General features: G+C 36.6%; 1 long non-coding RNA gene across 1 annotated transcript in view; it reads right to left on the reverse strand.

Annotated features, from left to right (window-relative positions):
• Window positions 1-5,107, reverse strand: part of LOC105714197 (uncharacterized) — a 49,260-nt gene extending 44,153 nt beyond the window's left edge. The window contains exons 1-2 of the long non-coding RNA XR_010341691.1: window positions 5,060-5,107; window positions 4,789-4,857 (exon numbers count right to left, since the gene is read on the reverse strand). This is a non-coding gene — a long non-coding RNA (uncharacterized LOC105714197). The remainder of the gene's footprint in view (window positions 1-4,788; window positions 4,858-5,059) is intronic.
• Window positions 5,108-18,121: the final 13,014 nt, after the last annotated feature.

Below are 18,121 nucleotides of genomic sequence, written 5' to 3' on the forward strand. Positions count from 1 at the left end.
GGTCTCTCAGGACAATGCCTCATTTTGGAATCTGGCATATCCAGAAACTAGCTATCATTAGTATTAGTGATGACAAATCCAATTACCAAGTGAACAGGCCATCTGTTCTGACACATAGCCAGAGTACCAATTTATTTATTTGTCTGGGGATATTCATATCAAATGGGGAGTTGGTTCAACAAGCATTTCTTGAACACCTAATATGTGCTAAGGCCTTGGGAACAAAGATACAGAAGAGGACATGGTCTTTGCATTGAAGGAACTTTGAGTGTCACTGCATGCCGCTGAGTGATATGATGAGTGCTGGGTGGAGATGATGAGTCAGGGACAATCTAAAAGTGAGTCATACCCCAGTACAGATCTACCTGTTGGGGCGAACTCCTCTGGAGCCTACTCATGGGATAGACAGAACGGCACTGAACTGGCTGCCCAGGATCTATAGACTTTCTTCTCCTCCATCCTCTTCTGAGACATTGAACACTAATGATAATGGCTCGTGGATCCTGATGCATGTGGCACTGTTTGCTAAGTACCTTGCATACATGACCTGGCAAACCAAATCTGAATTCCTGAGTGTGATAGTGTAGGCCTCCTATGATTGAGCCCCAACATTACATGCTAGCTTTTTCTGCTGTATATGCACCCTAACCTGCAGCCATACCACATTTCTTTCCATTAATTTCATGTTCCAGCTTTAGTTGACATGATATTTTCCACCTGGATTGCCTCAGTCTGTCATTAAGCCAGCCATCTTTCTATGCCCAGCTCACACACTCATTGTTTCTTGAAAATTTTCCTTGACAGGGATCTCTCTTCTGAACACCTATAAAACTTGGAGTTTCACTCAATGGCACTTAAATCCCTTTTAAAAAATCATCTTAACACTGTTGGTTCTGATTATAAAAGTAAAATGCTGATCAATGTAAATGACTCAAACAATAATGGTGAAATTTTCGTAAAAACATCACACTTTTCTCATTTTAAGTTTCTAAAAGACAAGACTGTGTTTAATTCATCTTGATATCCCCTGGAATCTGCTCACTTTAGCGCCAGAATGTCTACTCCAGTCTTCGTTCATAGTGAGAATTACGAAAGTATTTATTTATTTGAATAAATGGATTATACTTAGGGCTTTTATTGCTAAGCCTAGAGCTGATTTTAAAAATTTATGTGAGGTTTATGATTAATGATGCTATTAACATATCTTTACTTCTAATATTATAATACCTCTTCTCTAAAAAGTTACTGATATAATTATTCTGTTGCCAGATTAATGCAACGCCTGTGCTTTCTTGGAGTGTCAGGCCAAATCCATCTCTGATTATTTGCTATTACTGGAAAGTTTACTGCCTCTATCTTCAGACCACTTTAGAGATGAATTACTTTATTCATGCTGAGAACGTTTCAGTACTCCGGGTTGTTCACCTTTCAAAGTTCCTCAGGTTATCTGCAAGAATTTGTAGTTAAAATATTCCAGGGTTGTAGGTCTTAACGTCATTGAAAATTGACTGCACATTTTTATCATTAAATCATAAGCATCAGGTGACTTTCACATTTCTGCTGAAGGCATGTTTCTTATTAGGGTAAAGCTGTTCAGTCTGTACAATTAATGGTTCATAGCACACTAGGGAACATTTATTAATTTTCATTTTACTTGTTTTTTGAAGGTTATGGGGGTTAACGGTTCTAAGTTGGACTTATTGAAATTTTAAAAGGTGTAAATAGGTAAATATTATGGTTCCTGAAAAAGTGCGACATTTTCCCCTTTGAGCATGTGATTAATATTACTAATAAAAATGTCATCAGTCTTCCCTGCCAGGGTGATGCAGTTAGAAAGACATTTTGTGTGTACATGTGTAGTTTGCTTTCCATATCTAATATGACATTTTGAGAGACAACTTAATGTAAGAAAATTACTTTTAAAAATAGATTCTTGATGCTTTGTTGTTCTTATGCAGTAATTCTAAAGGAAAAATTGTATCTTCCTGTACATTTACTTAAGATTTTACTTGACTCCATTTGGTGGCTTATATCAGTGTTTGAGAAATAAGAGTTTTGTCTCTCATCAGATCATGCAACAAGAATGCCATTCTTGTTGAAGATTGAATTTCTGGAAAGCAGGTCTCCTTTCTATGCTTTTGTGGATAGATCATTTATCTTATAGTTAAACTTGGTTTTATTCATAAGCTAGTTTCTTAAATTATTTCTTATGCTACTATTCATAGTACATTGATTATATATAGTATAATCAATGGCATTGGTTATATATAGTACACTTATTTTGGCTTAGATCAAGCAATACTTTTTAAACAGCCATACTGAGATATAATTGGTAAACCATTATAGTTCACACATTTAATGTGCATAATTCAGTGGTTTTTAATGTATTCACAGAGTTGTATAATAGTCACAAACATCTAATTTTAAAACATTTTTGTCATCCCCCAAAAGAACTCCCATGGCCCATTAGCAGTCACTTCCCATCAGCCCTAGCAACCACTAATCTACTTTTTTAATTTTTTGAGACAGGGTCTTGCTCTGTTGCCCAGACTGGAGTGCAGTGGAATGGTCTCAGCTCACTGCAACCTCTGCCTCCTGGGTTCAAGCCATCCTCCTGCCTCAGCCTCCCTAGTAGCTGGGACTACAGGTGCGCACCACCATGCTCAGCTAATTCTACTTTCTATCTTCATAGATAAAGCAGCATTTTAACAACATATCTTAACTACCTCAAAGTTTTCATGATTTCATGACCTTATTAAAACTAATATATTCAATATAATATTCAGGTATATAATGGCATTTTTCATCTTTTACAATTTTTATCTTTAAAATGAAGCATCTGGTTTGTCACAATTTCAAATCTACAGTTAAATGGCAGGAGTGTTAGGTTTGCCTGTGCTGCCCTTCTTCTTGCTTAAGAGTTTTACATTTGCACCTACACCAATGCAGAAATGTTTAAGTTAGAAATATGGTGAATATTTGAATGGTTAGCATGAAACATACTCACAGCAGAATGTCTGAGGCAACTGTATTGTCTTTCCTTTTTATTCTTCAGTTTCTTCTCCCTCCCTCTCAACACATAAACACACACACAGACACACATTCACACACATGTGTGAACGCACATACACACACACAGCAGTCAAGGTCACACTTACTGAGCAGAATTTATCCAGTGACAATAAGAAGTAGCAATATATGTCTAGTATTGATATATTATTATTCAGACTGTAAAAATAAGATGTGTTGTGTATTTTGATTGCATACATATATGGCTTATTTTTAAATCAGTGGGAGTTACAGAACATTCTCTAGAGGTTAGAAGTGTTAAAGCAGAAAGCAAAACTATATAAAATAGTATTCTAGGTATATGTTTGATTCTACCTATTTTATTCATGGTATTATCAAAAAACCTGGAGATGATTCATCTAGTTAATCATTTTCTCCACACCTATTTATTGATTAATGACAATATAAAGGGCATAGTGCAAGACCCAATAACAATAAACAATAAACAGCTAGAATTCAGCTTCCTCAGGAACTGTTGTCCAACTTCAGCACATAAAAGAGTGGCCTTTCTTCTCACAAGGAAAGAACAAATGAATCATGAATCTTTTCCTTTTTCTTGAAAAACCACAGCCTGTATTTTGCTCGAAAATTCAACATAATTGGTATATACCCATCTTTTTAGGTGAATTAGGCCTTAACTGACAGATAACCCACTTTGTTCTAAAATTCAACAAACTCTCAGAAAATCTTATTCCACACAATCTTTTGAATATGTCATTTGCCATTTATATTTGATGGCCTTAAGAAAAAAACTTATGAAAAGGTATTAATGCAAGTAGATAATAAAGCTGAATTCTATAAATCTATAGCAGCTTACAGTAATCATTAGAGCATGCAAAAGCCTTTCATCTATTCAAAAATATGCAGTGCACAGAATGTCTGCTAAGGTGCATGACAAGTCAGAGTTAAATATATATTAATAAATGAATTAGCTTCATAAATAATAGCCATAATGACATTTTAGGAGACAATAAGTCTGAGGATTGTCAGAAAACGGTTGATGTATGAGCTTCACGTCTCAGTGATTCTTCAAAATGAATAGGCTTTGCAAGATAGTTCAGACCCGCGACCAGCCTATTTCCTTGAATAATTTACTTGTTGTCAATTTGTACAGCCACATTACACATGCAAATTGTGCTGCCTGTGCAAACACCACTTGGAGATGATAAAAACAAATTTACGAAGGCTATAGAAGAAGGATTTATTTCACTTTCTCACCCAGGTCAAGCAATACATGTATCTGACGATTGTGTGTACCCAATTTTGTTGTAATTATATCAGCAAATTATTCCTTATAATCTTATTATTTTTAGCAGTCTCCTTGTGCTTGGGATAATTAGCTTTCTTCACTCAGTGTAAAAACAATTCAACTTGCCAGCCAGGTAGGGCACAGCTCCATTATCTGTTTTGGGTTTAAATTTATTCCCTATATTCTTGGACACTTTGTGTAAATTAAAAATTTCATAGTCCCTAATACTGTACACGCTGTTCATTCAGTGATGAATTAAGGCCCCTAAACCTCTCCGTTTGCTATTAGATATCTCACCCACTTTATATGTTAATCTGTGCTAATGAATTCCACAACCCCTAGCCACAGTGAGATGACTAAAATTATTACCACTTACAGAGATATGCCTTTTTCATTTAAAGTTCAATTCAAATTGCTCGCATAAACAGTCTGCCACACAAAGATACCTCCTATAAAGGAGAGTTACTTACCTATAAGTAGAGTTCTCTGAAGGTAGTATTATCTTTGGATGCACATTCCTGGGTCACGTGCCCTCAGGTCTGTGGCATGAGGGGAGAGAATTCATTGCTGATGGGCAGGTCTTTCTTTCCTTGGGGCCCTTCATTAGCTATGTGGCCTGTATTCCTGAGGGTTATTTGTGCCACACCCCTTTACCCAACCAATCCTGTCCTTAGCACAACAGACCCCAAGGGAAATAGTAGGGTAACAGAACCACCTAATGAGAATTGTAGGACTGGTTACCATCAACGATGCTGAGGAGCCAAAAGCAGCCTCCATTGTTGAAGTTACCTATAAAATAAAGTGCCCAGTAACTAAAAAAAAAAAAAATCTAGTTTCTTTTTACATATACTATATAATCTAAATCTATACTTTTTTAACTTTTTGCAGAAGTAGCATTTTCATTATGAAAATAATAAATTCTCATGGAAAACTTAGAAAATATAAACAAAAAGAATAAAAATCACACATATTCCCACCAATGGTCCCACCACCCAGTGATAGACACAACTGGTTTCTGGCATCTATTTTTACAGACCAGTTTTCTACTTAGATACTCTCATAAGTTGACAACAAAATCACTAGTTATCAGGTCCCGCTTCAACCCACTCCAACCAGAGGTTCTAGGACAGGGTGCCTACCTCATTTGCCCCTACATCTTCCACTTAACTCATTTTAAGAATGCTGTCTGCATTCTTCCTCTAAAGTTGAGTGATTCCCAGAGTTTTGGGTGCTGAGCCCTTTGCTCCTTCCATCTCTCTTTCTTCAACAGAACATTCAAGCAAGTTCTCGTCCTGCTTTAGCCCTAATTTACTTTCTGTAATTACCAACTTCTAAAATAACCTTTCAGAAATGATGCAGTAAGACACAGAGTGTAAGGCACAATCTGAGGTTAGCCCTTGGGCCAGTCTTCATTGTACCTTGCACACCTGGATTGTCTCAGTGGTACAGGCGGTACTGCCGTTTCATTGCCCCCTCTGCATTTGATCCTCACAACTGCTGTGCAAACTGGCAGAGCAGGTGCTGTTATTCCTGTTTTTCAGATGAACATATAAAGTCTGGGAGGTTAAGCAACTTGCCTGGGAGAAAAGAATGAGTACCCAGGTCTTTGCAACTCCTGAACACAGGACTCTCCATTTTAATTCTTGCCCTTAATTGTTGCTTATGATTTTGGAACTTAGGGCAGTTAGTATGTTTTCAGTATTTCTCCTTAAAGATGGATTATTTTCTAAGGTAAATCTTTGGAAATCTTTTTGGTTAGGGATTCAGAGCTTCATACATTATTTTATTTTGAGGTTCCTTAATTATTTATTACCTTGAGAAGGCTATTTACATAAAGCAAATATTTTGCTTTAGGAGAGTTTATAATAGTCTACCTTTTATAGGATTCCCTGCTTAAAAGTCAAAACAACTTCTTGGGAATAAGAGTTTTCCAGTCTATGGTTAAGAAAATACCCACAGATTAACTTAATTCATTATCACAGCTGGATGCAGTATCATCAGGACCCAACCTGAGCCCTTCCCACTCTGCACTTCTCTTTTAGCCACAGGGTCACTTACAGCATTATGCACTCACACAGTTAAGATGGCAAATCCCATGTGATATATAGCATGGGAATAACATCAACTTAGAGGAACCATTTAGTACATTGTTTGAAAATGTGAAGCCATCACATGGATGATAGATTGAGCAACCTGCAATTAACCTGAGTTAATATTTGGCAGAGCCAGAGGGACAGCTCTTAACATCTAATCTCATCAAATTGCTTCGTGTTCTTCATAAATAAAGAATAATAAATACAAATATACTTTAATTCATCATCTTCTCTGGAACACAGTGTGTTCACCTAATTGTCTTATCTCCATTTGTGAACTGCAAATGTGAGTTTGGTTGCAGCAAGACCAAGCCCAGAAAATTGTGTAGTAGGCAAGGGTGGCTTTCTGCATCTCAACCATTCTCAGGAGTAACTCCTTTCTTCTTCCTCCCAGTGTGCCGTGGCCCCTTCTTCTTGGATGTCTTTGGCTTGCTAGTTCTCTTCTCATTAAAACCACCTCCCCTGAACCCAGATGGTCATTCATCACTGTAGTGCAGTTGGGTAATGAAGTTTATTGTGTTCTCACCCCCAGAATTATTTTTGTTTTGACAGGGGAAATCCTTGGCAAAGATATTTAGGGACCAGGAAGATGTTCCCAGTGACCATCAAATGATGTGATTTGGCTCAAAGTTCTCAATTGTTATGCATGTCATTTTGGTTGTAGAATTGTTGAATGCCATGTGGAAGATTTGGGTACCTTTTCTGGTTTACTCATATACTAGATGGGGATAACAAGAAACCTCCCTCCTATGACTGTTGGGAGAATTCAATTAGTTAGTGTGTGTAAAAGCACTTGGAATAGTTTGGCAGTTAGGAAGGACTCAGTTCATTTTTAGATATTCTTTCCTCCTTGCCCTTCGTTTCCCTAGGAGAAGCGATGTGGTATAGTAGAAAGCACATGGGCTTGGGAGTCAGGTGATCCTAGACTCAGATCTAGACCCTGCCATTCACTAGTTATGCAATCACAAGCACATAACCTTTTCTGAACTTTAATTCCTTTAATCTAGGGATAGAGTATCGCATATGGTTGCATGAAAATTAAGTGAGATAATATATATGTTATGCTTAGCAAGGTGTTCTGTACCTAGCAGACACACATTAGTGAATTATTATTATTAATGCTAATAAACACAAAGACATAAATATATTGAAGTTTGACAGCACAATTTTTAAGTTATTGGCTCTTGTAGTCATAGTTACATAGTTAAGTGTAACTATGAATGTCACCTTGTTTGCATTTAGTAAGAGTTTCTAGGCTTATGAACCCTAGGTATCATTTCCGTTCTGTATTTCCCCACTATCCAAAACAAACAAATTAAAAAACCTAATGGGGCCGGGCGCGGTGGCTCACGCCTGTAATCCCAGCACTTTGGGAGGCCGAGGCGGGTGGATCACGAGGTCAAGAGATCGAGACCATCCTGGTCAACAAGGTGAAACCCCGTCTCTACTAAAGATACAAAAAAAAATTAGCTGGGCATGGTGGCGCGTGCCTGTAATCCCAGCTACTCGGGAGGCTGAGGCAGGAGAATTGCCTGAACCCAGGAGGCGGAGGTTGCGGTGAGCCGAGATCGCGCCATCGCACTCCAGCCTGGGTAACAAGAGCGAAACTCCGTCTCAAAAAAAAAAAAACCTAATAGTATTATTTGGATAAAACATTTTAATGAAGTATTAAGGAGGTATTAATGAGTGGATTGTTGAGATAAAAAAGATGTAATATATGGGAAAACATGAAGTATATGTTAATAAGACCTCAATAAACAATAAAAGGAAAATATAAAAATTCTTTTAAGCAAAATTATGGAGAAAGTTCTTTGAGCTTTAATTGAAAAAATTAGCAAACTTTGAAAATTCTTTTTGCAGCATCTTTCAAGTTCTATTACCAGTTAAATTAGTTTATGATTGTTTTAAAATATATTTTAAATAATTCTCTTTATATCAGAAAAATAGTGTATATACCATATAAAATAATAATATATAATCTACTTTACAATAGGTTTAGAGTTGTTTCATTAAATTGGTTCTAGCTGTTTCCATTAAACTTCCTGAATTTCATTTTTTCCTTCCTCCATAGAATCAATGGCCAAATCCTTTATATTTGTTTCCTCTTTTTCATCTTTTTCCAGTCTATGCTTGGAACAGAAAACACAGTCTTTTGCTTTTAGGTTCAGTCCTATTGCCAATACCTTTTACTTTATTATTACTACAGCCAACTACCAGGTTTCCCTAACTACAGTCTATAGGCCTCTATTAACCTGTCTCGTAAGAGTCTCCACAATTTGAACTCTATTCAACTTTCCCATTTTTCTGATTATGAAACTAAGGCTGAGGGAGGTTTAGCTTGTTGAACATAGTCATACATATCTTTGTGCTTTCAAAGTTCTAGGTCTTATCATTAAACCATGCTACTCTTTCCTAAACACGGCCCAAAATTTTCCAAATTTTTCTATGAATTTTCCTATCATATATACCTATTAAGCTCTTTACTTCCTTCTAAGGACAGAATATATCCTACCTTTACCAAAAAACTCTCATGAAATCCTGAGCTGATTGCATTGCTTTCTATTTACTGTGATCTTGATAGTTTTATTTTAATATTAATTTTAAGTTCAGGGTACATGAGCAGGTTTGTTACACAAATAAACTTGAGTCATAAGTGTTTGTTATACACATTATTTCATCACTCAGGTATTAAGCCCAGTATCCATTAGTTATTTTTCCTGAACCTCTCCCTCCTCCCACCTTCCACCCTCCAATAGGCCCCAGTGTGTGTTGTTCCCCTCTCTGTGTCCATGTGTTCTCACATAATAGTTTGTTCTAATTTCAATATAGCACTTAACATCGTTTGCTTTATATTAAAGTTATTTACATCTGTCTGTATTCCCAACTAGATTTTAGATTCTTGGATGGCAGGGAGCATGAGTTATCTGTCTTTTTTAAAAAATCTGTTTTCAGACAAGGGTTCTTAGAATTGTCTGTCTTATTTAATTATCCTCCCCTTTCATGCAAAAATAGTGTCCTCCAAAGTACTTTAACACTAATAGATTTTAAGTCAATGTTAAATAAATCGAATTAAAATTTTATTTTAAAAGAGAAGTGGTGTTCTGTTTTTTGAGAAATCTGTGTTTCTTCTTTTCTAATGGCAATTTTAATGGAAAAATAGCAATTATTCATTAAGTGTTCTTACATAGAATAACTTTTCTCAACAAGGATATATTCTGTATAGGTAAGAAAAATGTATGCCAAGTTTACTTGTTATTTGTCATTTAAATACTTACCAAGTTCCCAACATCTAGCACTATAGATAAATAATACAATTGTCAAAGTAGTACTGAACATAAAAAGTAACAGTCTTTGATCTTAAATAATATAAACTAAAATGAATAAACTCTAACAATAACAATAATGACGATGAAAAGACTCCATCAAAAACACACGGGAGGTTTAAAAAGTTATGTGCCTGTCTGAATTACAAACACTTACAATTCCCAAGTAAGCTTCTATCTTACCAACCTTTCCACACATAGTATCTGTGGACTCAGGAAAGAAGCAAAATAACTGTTTGAAGGCATTGGAGAAGAAAAAAGAGCAGGCAGATACTGGAGAGGTTAGTCAGAGAAGAGGAAGGCAAGGGATTAGTTTACCTTTTTTATTATTTCAAGCTTTTATCCTGAGACCAGGTCTCAGGATAGGGTAGGAAGGCTAGAAATTGAATAGAAATCTTACTTTGGGAAAGACTTTGGGTCAAGAACAGCTGCTAGAAAGTGAAGCATAATCTTGAAAAGAAGTGAGGCAGAGGGGGTGAGCCTAAATTCTACATATAAGCTAAGCATATAATCTATGCATATAATCTCTGGGTGACTGTTGAATTATGCAAGTGAAGGGCAAACTTTAAGGAGTCCAGCTAAAGCTAAAATAACTGAACTTAGATTTGAGCTGCCACCTATTACAAGGCATAGGTGGGAGACAGAGCTTTTATTACAAGGGAGACAGAGCTTGCACTATGGGCTTAACCTAGTTAGCTGTCTGCTTAAAGATAAATATATACACATACATATATATATATGTGTGTGTGTGTATATATATAGTATATTTATATATAATGTATATTCCTTTGGAGAAGCATTATAGAATCCAGAGTTTCTACAACATATCCATCACAATTTCTAGCATAAAGTCCAGAATTACTTGTCATGTAAAGATACAAAAAAAAAACCATGAAACAGTTCTAAGAGAAAAGAAAATCAATAGAGACTAATTCTGAGATGACACCAAGGTTGAAATCAAAAGATAAGAATTTTAAAAATAATTATGCTTCAGGACTGAAATGAAAATATATTCTAATAATGAAAAGATAGAAAGTCTTAGTTGGGAGATAAAAACTATACAAAGGAAATTAATAGAAATTCTAAAACAAAAAAATACGTAAAATTAAAAATTTACTGGATGGCTTAGATGAAGAATCAATATACTAGAAGAAAGAATGAGAGAACTTGAAGATAGACCAATAAAAACAACATGCTCTGAAGAACAGAGGAGAACATTTTATTCTTTTGAGACGGAATTTCACTCTGTCACCCAGGCTGGAGTACAGTGGCAGAATCTTGGTGGCTCTCTGCCTCCTAAGTTCAAGCAATTCTCTGCCTCAGCCTCCAAAGTAGCTGGGTTTACAGGCACCCACCACCACGCCCAGCTAATTTTTTTATTTTTAGTAGAGGCAGGGTTTCACCATCTTGGCCAGGCTGGTCTTGAACTCCTGACCTCATGATCCACCCACATCGGCCTCCCAAAGTGCTGGGATTACAGGTGTGAGCCACCATGCCTGGTCTTTTTTTTTTTTTTTTTTTTTTTTTTTGAGACAGAGTCTCGCTCTGTTGCCAGGCACCAGGCTGGAATGCAGTGGCACAATCTCAGCTCACTGCAACCTCCGCCTCCTGGGTTCAAGCAATTCTCCTGCCTCAGCCTCCCAAGCAGCTGGGACTACAGGCGTGCACCACCATGCCCAGCTAATTTTTGTGTTTTTAGTAGAGACGGGGTTTCACCATGTCGGTCAGGATGGTCTTGATCTCTTGACCTTGTGATCTGCCCGCCTCAGCCTCCCAAAGTGCTGGGATTACAGGCATGAGCCACCGCGCCCGGTGCCTGGCCTATTTTATATATTTTTAATATATAGTTTTTTCTAAATAGAGATGGAGACTCACTATGTTGCCCTGCCTGGTTGTGAATTCCTGGGCTCAAGTGATCCTCCTGCCTTGGTCTCTTAAAGTGCTGAGATTACAGGTATGAGCCACCATGCCAGGCCTATTTTTAAAAATGATCATAGCCTCAGAGTCATGTAAACAAATATTTAAAATATCTAATATTAGAGTAATGAGTGAATGATCTAGAGAGGTTATTTGAAGAAATAATGGCTGAAAATTTTAGCTAAAGATACAAATTTTTAGTTCTAAGAAGTTCGGTGAACTTCAAGCAAAATATACAAAAATAAACAGCATATTTAGAAACACTACAGTCACACTGTTAAAAACCAAAGATAAAGAGACAGTCTTCCAAGCAGCCAGAGAAAAATGACAACATTCATATGGGGGAGTAATAATTTCAAGGATCTCAAAGATTGCATCAGAAATAAGAGAAGCTAAAAGACAATGGAACAACAGTTTTAAAATAATAAAAGAAAAAGCTATCTACTGAGAATTCTATATCCAGAAAAACAGCCTTCAAGAATGAAGATGAGGTTCACTTCTACCTAGGACATAGAAAGCTACAAAGAGCATTAATCCTATTCTAAAAATAGGAAAGTGTCTTATAAATGACAAAAGTATAACTTTCCTTCAACCCGGAACACTAAGTTCACAGGGCAAACAAATGGCCATAAATCCAAGAAATGACAAGCTCCTTCAGGGAGCAATGATATGGGAGCGCTGACTCATCTGGGAAAAGCACAGGAAGAAGGAAAAAAGAAGAAATGGAATAAACAGAAAATATCTAGAAAGGTGGTAGATTTAAATGAATACACAAATAATTACATCAACTATAAATGCTCCAGCTACAACAATTAAAAGACATTGACAGGGTAAAAAAGCAAGCCCCAAGTATGTATCACCACAAGAAATACACATGTTTTTTAAAATAGGGTCTTGATCTGTTGCCCAGACTTGAGGGCAAGTCTTGGCTCACTGCGGCCTCAACCTCCCAGGGTCAAGTGATTCTTCCACCTCAGCCTCCCAAGTAGCTGGGCCTACAGGTTGCACCACACCTGGCTAATTTTTGCACTTTTTTTTTTTTAAAGGAACATGTCTTACCATGTTGCCCAGGCTGGTCTTGAACTGCTAAGCTCAAGCATTACACCTGCCTCAGCCTCCCAAAGTGTTGGGATTACAGGCATGAGCCACCATGCCTGGCCAAGAAATATACTTTAAATGTAAATTATATATATGTTAAGAATAAAATAATGGATAAAGATATGCCATGCAAATACAAAGTTTTTAAAACCTAGAGTGGCTGTCTAGATACCAAACAAAATAGACTTCAGAATAAGGAATATTACCAAGGATAAAGATGACTATTACATAATAACTAAAAGGTCAATTCACAAAGACGTCATAAAACCCGTATATATATGTGCACCTAAAAACATAGCTTCAAATACCAGAAGCAAACCTGATACAAATGAGAGAAGAAATAGACATATCCATAATAACAGTTTGAGAATTGAATATTTCTGTCTCAGTAATCAATTGAACAAGTTGGCAGAAAATCAATAAGGAAACACAAAACCTGAACAGCACCAGCAACTTGAGCTAACTGATGTCTGCAGAACAATCCACACAACAACAAAATTCATGATAAAAATTTTAAAATTATTTGTATATAATGGCAATGAAAAGTTGGAAATTGAAATTAAAAACAGTTCCTATACAGTTTACAATAACAATTTATAGCATAAAAGTCATGAAATAGTTTTAAATACAAAATATGTACGTGATCTATGTGCTTGAAACCCCAAAATATTCATGAGAGAAATTAAAGAAGACCTAAATAAATCTAGAGGTAAACTTTTCATTGATTAGAAGACTCGATAATGTTAAGGTATCAGTTCTCTCCAAATTGATCTATAGGTTTATTGCAGTCCCAATCAAAATATTAGCAGTATATTTTTGTAGAAACTGACAAGCTAATTCTAAAATTTATATGAATAAGCAGACAAGCTAGTATCACAAAAAAAACAATTTAAAAAAAAGAATGTGGTTGTAAGGCAGACATTACTTGATTTCAAAACTCATCATAAAGCCACAATAATTAGGAGAGTATAGTATTGGAGAGAGAATACATGCATAGACCAATGGAACAGAATTGAGTCTAGAACATATATGGTCAATTTGATTTTCAGCATAGGTGCAAAGGCAATTCACTGGAAGGAGTTTCAATAAATCATGCTGGAACAACTGGACATCCAGGTGCTAAAAAATAAACCTTGACACATACTTTGTATCCTATATATAGTTGATGCAAAATGGATCATAAACCTAAAAGCTAAAACTATAAAAATGTGTAGAATAAAACAGAAATAATAAAACTGACAATAATCTTTGTGACCATTAGCCAGTCAAGGTTAATGAAGGCTCAGGAGGCTCAGGCAGGAGGACAGCGTGAGCCCACGGGTTTGAGGTTTGCAGTGAGTGGTGGTTACCTTGAGCTGTGATTATGTCACTGCATTCCAGCCTGGGTGACAGAGTAAGATCCTGTCTCTAAAAAAAAAAAAAAAAGTGCTAACAAAAAGGAAAAAAGTCTGTCTTTGTGACTTTGGACAAGGCAAGAATTTCTTAGGATTTCCTAGACATAACACATGAAGCATAAATTATGATAGAAAAAAACTGATATTAAACTTTATAAAAATGGAAAACTTTTGCTCTTTGAAACACACTGCTAAAAAAGTCGAAAGACAATACAGAGACATCATAAGTTATTAGATAAATTATAATTGATACACATTGAGATACCACTACATACTTATTTAAACCCACTTATCTTTTATGTCCATACTGAAGAATGGGGAGCAACAGGAATTTTCATACATTATTGATGAAAATGCATAATGGTACAGCCACTTTTGAAATCACTTTGGTAGTTTCTTACATAATTTAATATACACTTATCATACAATTCAGCAATCCCATGCCTAGGTATTTACCTAAGAGAAATGAAAACTTTTTTTACACAAAAACCTTTATGTGAGCATTTTAGCATCTTTATTTATAATTAATAATTGCTAACAACTGAAAACAATTCAAATATCCTTCAACTGGTAAATAGACAAACTATGTTTTTTGTTTTTTCGTTTTTGAGATGGAGTCTTGCTGTTATCGGCATGGGCTGGAGTGCAATGGCATGATCTAGGCTCACCGTAACCTCTACCTCCTGGGTTTCAGCAAATTCTCCTGCCTCAGCCTCCCAAGTAGCTGAGATTACAGGTGTCCACCACCACACCCAGTTAATTTTTGTATTTTTTTATTGTATTATAGGTTCTGGGGTACATGTGCAGATCATGCAGGATTGTTGCATAGGTACATACATGGCAAGGTGGTTTGTTGCCTCCATCCCCGTCACCTATATCTGGCATTTCTCCCCAACCTCTCCACCTGCTGCTGTCCCTCCCCTAGCATCCCCAATGGACTTCATTATGTGATGCTCCCCTCCCTGTATCCATGTGTTCTCATTGTTCAACACCCACCTATGAGTGAGAACATGCAGTGTTTGATTTTGTGTTCTTGTGTCAGTTTGCTGAGAATGATGGTTTCCAGATTCATCCATGTCCCTACAAAGGACACAAACTCATTGTTTTTTATGTCTGCATAGTATTCCATGGTGTATATATGCCACAGTTTCCTTGTCCAGTCTATCATTGATGGGCATTTGGGTTGGTTCCAGGTCTTTGCTAATTTTTGTATTTTTAGTAGAGACAGGGTTTCACCTTGTTGGCCAGGCTGGTCTCGAACTCTTGACCTCAAGTGATCCAACCATCTTGGCCTCTCAAAGTGCTGGAATTACATGCATGAGCCACCACACCCAATCTATATTTTGATTATTTTTAAAAGTTGTGTGTGACCCTGCCTGTTTATCTGTTAGAATAATAGTGTTTTTTATGTTAATATATATTAACCCACCTCAGCCTCCCAAAATGCTGGGATTACAGGCGTGAGCCACCACACCCAGTCAGCAAACTATGTTATTGCTACACAATGGAATACTACTTAGCAATAAAAAGGAACAACCTGCTGATACACACAACAACATGTATGATCCTCATATGTATTAAGCTCTTTGAACTAGGCCAGATTCAAAAGACTACAGACTATTTGATTTCATTTATATGACTCCATTCTGGAAATGGCAAAATTATGAGGACAGAGAACATCTCAGCAGCTTACAGGAGCTGGGGAGGGAGAAGTAGTTGACTTCATATGGTCATGATGGCAACTTGGGTATATTCTGTATACTGATTATAGTAGTGTTTACATAACTATACGCATTTGACAAATCTCATAGCGTACATATAAGGTGTGAATTTATATTGCATGTAAATTGTATTGTACATAAATTATGCCTCAGTAAACTTCACTTTAAAAAAGATTGAGGGTAAAATAAAGATATCTTCAGATAAAAGAAAACCAAGAAAATCCATTGCTGGCAAATCTATACTATAAGCCATGTTAAAAGAAATTCTTTAGAATGAAGGTAGTATGAAAGCAGATGTAAATTCAGATTTACAGGACGGAATGAAGAGCATCGGAAATAGTAAATATAAGTGTAAAAGACTATTTTTTCCTCTGTATTCCTTTAAAATACAAACATAGTTTCAAGAAATAAAAATCCCTTAATGTGAGATTTACAATGTGTGTAGATGCAGCACATATGAGAACATCAAGAATGGGCCAAGAGCTTTAAATGGACCTGTGAAGTTCTGATGTTTCTACATTTCACACAAACTGTTAAAATGTTAACTTTAAGCAGCCTGTAAGAGTTAAGGAGGAGTACTGTAATCCCTAGAGTGACCATTAAAAAATAAGACAATAAGATATAGATAAAAAGCCAATATATACATTTGATCTGGTTTCGAAGGATGAAAAGATATGTAACAGGTATAAAAGAGAAAGTTATTTCAGGCAAAGGAAATAGTATATATTAAATTCCATTTAGCTTACTTTTCTATTAGGAATTTCGTAGTTCATACTTACATCATGAACCTCACAATTTTAGTACTTATGGTTTAAATATTATATCTCAGACTACAAAAAAGCTAATGTATGAATTAGAATGGAATTCTAAAAAGGACCTAGAAGTGAATTTGGGAAGAAGGAAGACCTTGCCCTAGGGATAGTCAAAGGCTCAGAGATGGGAGGAGATGATGGCAAGGCCCCATGGCTCAGTATCTGATTTGGTTAGGTAGGCTGAAAACATGTCTGTAACTCAAGACCATAGAGTGGAGTGTGCTTTTCTTAACTGAAATTAAATGATGTAAACGTATCCAAAGTTTAAAGATAGAAAGCAATTTGCAGGGCACGGTGGCTCACATCTGTAATCCCAGCACTTTGGGAGGCTGAGGTAGGCGGATCACTTGAGGTCAGGAGATCAAGACCAGCCATGACCAACATGGTGGAACCCATCTCTACTAAAAATACAAAAAAAATTAGCTGGGCATTGTAGCATGTGCCTGTAATCCCAGGTATTCAGGAGGCTGACACAGGAGAATTGCTTGAACCCAGGAGGTGGAGGTTGAAGTGAGCCGAGATTACGCCACTGCACTCCAGCCTGGGCAGCAGAGCAAGACTCCACCTTAAAAAAAAAATGTAGAAAGCAATTTGAAGACATTTCAAAGACAGAACATAGTACAGGAAAGTAAGGCAGATCATTCAGGATGTCCTCAAATTGTAAATGCATGGTTTCAGGTGTTTATTTTAAATAGTTATCTGAAATTCAGAATAGTTACTTCATTAGAGACAGTGTTCTGAGTGGTGATTAGATTCCCTGGCCACAGAGGATAATGCCATGTTGCTACACATAACACACAAAATAGTTAAATAATAACACTGAATAAGAATTGATTGCCCTGTACTTCGGATGGTGGAAACCCTGGAAGATTCTGAAGGGCTCTTCTGGCCACATTCAAAGTGAGATGTGAAGTCTTTAATTCATTTTCTTTTTCACTTTAAACTTACAGCTTTTCCTTCACAAGCATGTCAGAATCTAGTGCTTAGCAGTTATGATTAGTGTGATAGGTAGTGGTGTTTTGTGGGCCAAAAAAAAAAAAAATGATGGAGAATAAGATTCTAAAGCTACTGAGCTAAAATTGGAAAAAAGGTTTCCAGATGGTGTACCTCTACCTGTATTTGTGTGGAGGAGATTAGCTGGCCTAGAATTTTCATACCTTGATGTGTAGGAATCAAAGGAGAGGCAGAATGCACTTTTTAGATTCACTCTGTCCTGAGAGGGAAATGTATTGGGTTAGCCCCCAAGAGGACTCCCAGGAGGCCACCTGCATGACCACCACTCACCTGGAACAGATTTGTTGTTTAGAGTAAGTTGAGAATGTGGTGGCAAAGGTACAGAGAGGGTGAGAAGTGATGTACAATAGTTTGTTCTGGGGGATGTTTGAAAGATTAATCAGGCCAGGCACAGTGGCTCACGCCTGTAATCCTACCACTTTGAGAGGCCT

This window comes from Aotus nancymaae, unplaced genomic scaffold (assembly GCF_030222135.1).
Source record: "Aotus nancymaae isolate 86718 unplaced genomic scaffold, 86718_ANA_hifiasm-v0.15.2.pri h1tg000010l, whole genome shotgun sequence".
In the NCBI taxonomy this organism is placed as follows: domain Eukaryota; kingdom Metazoa; phylum Chordata; class Mammalia; order Primates; family Aotidae; genus Aotus; species Aotus nancymaae.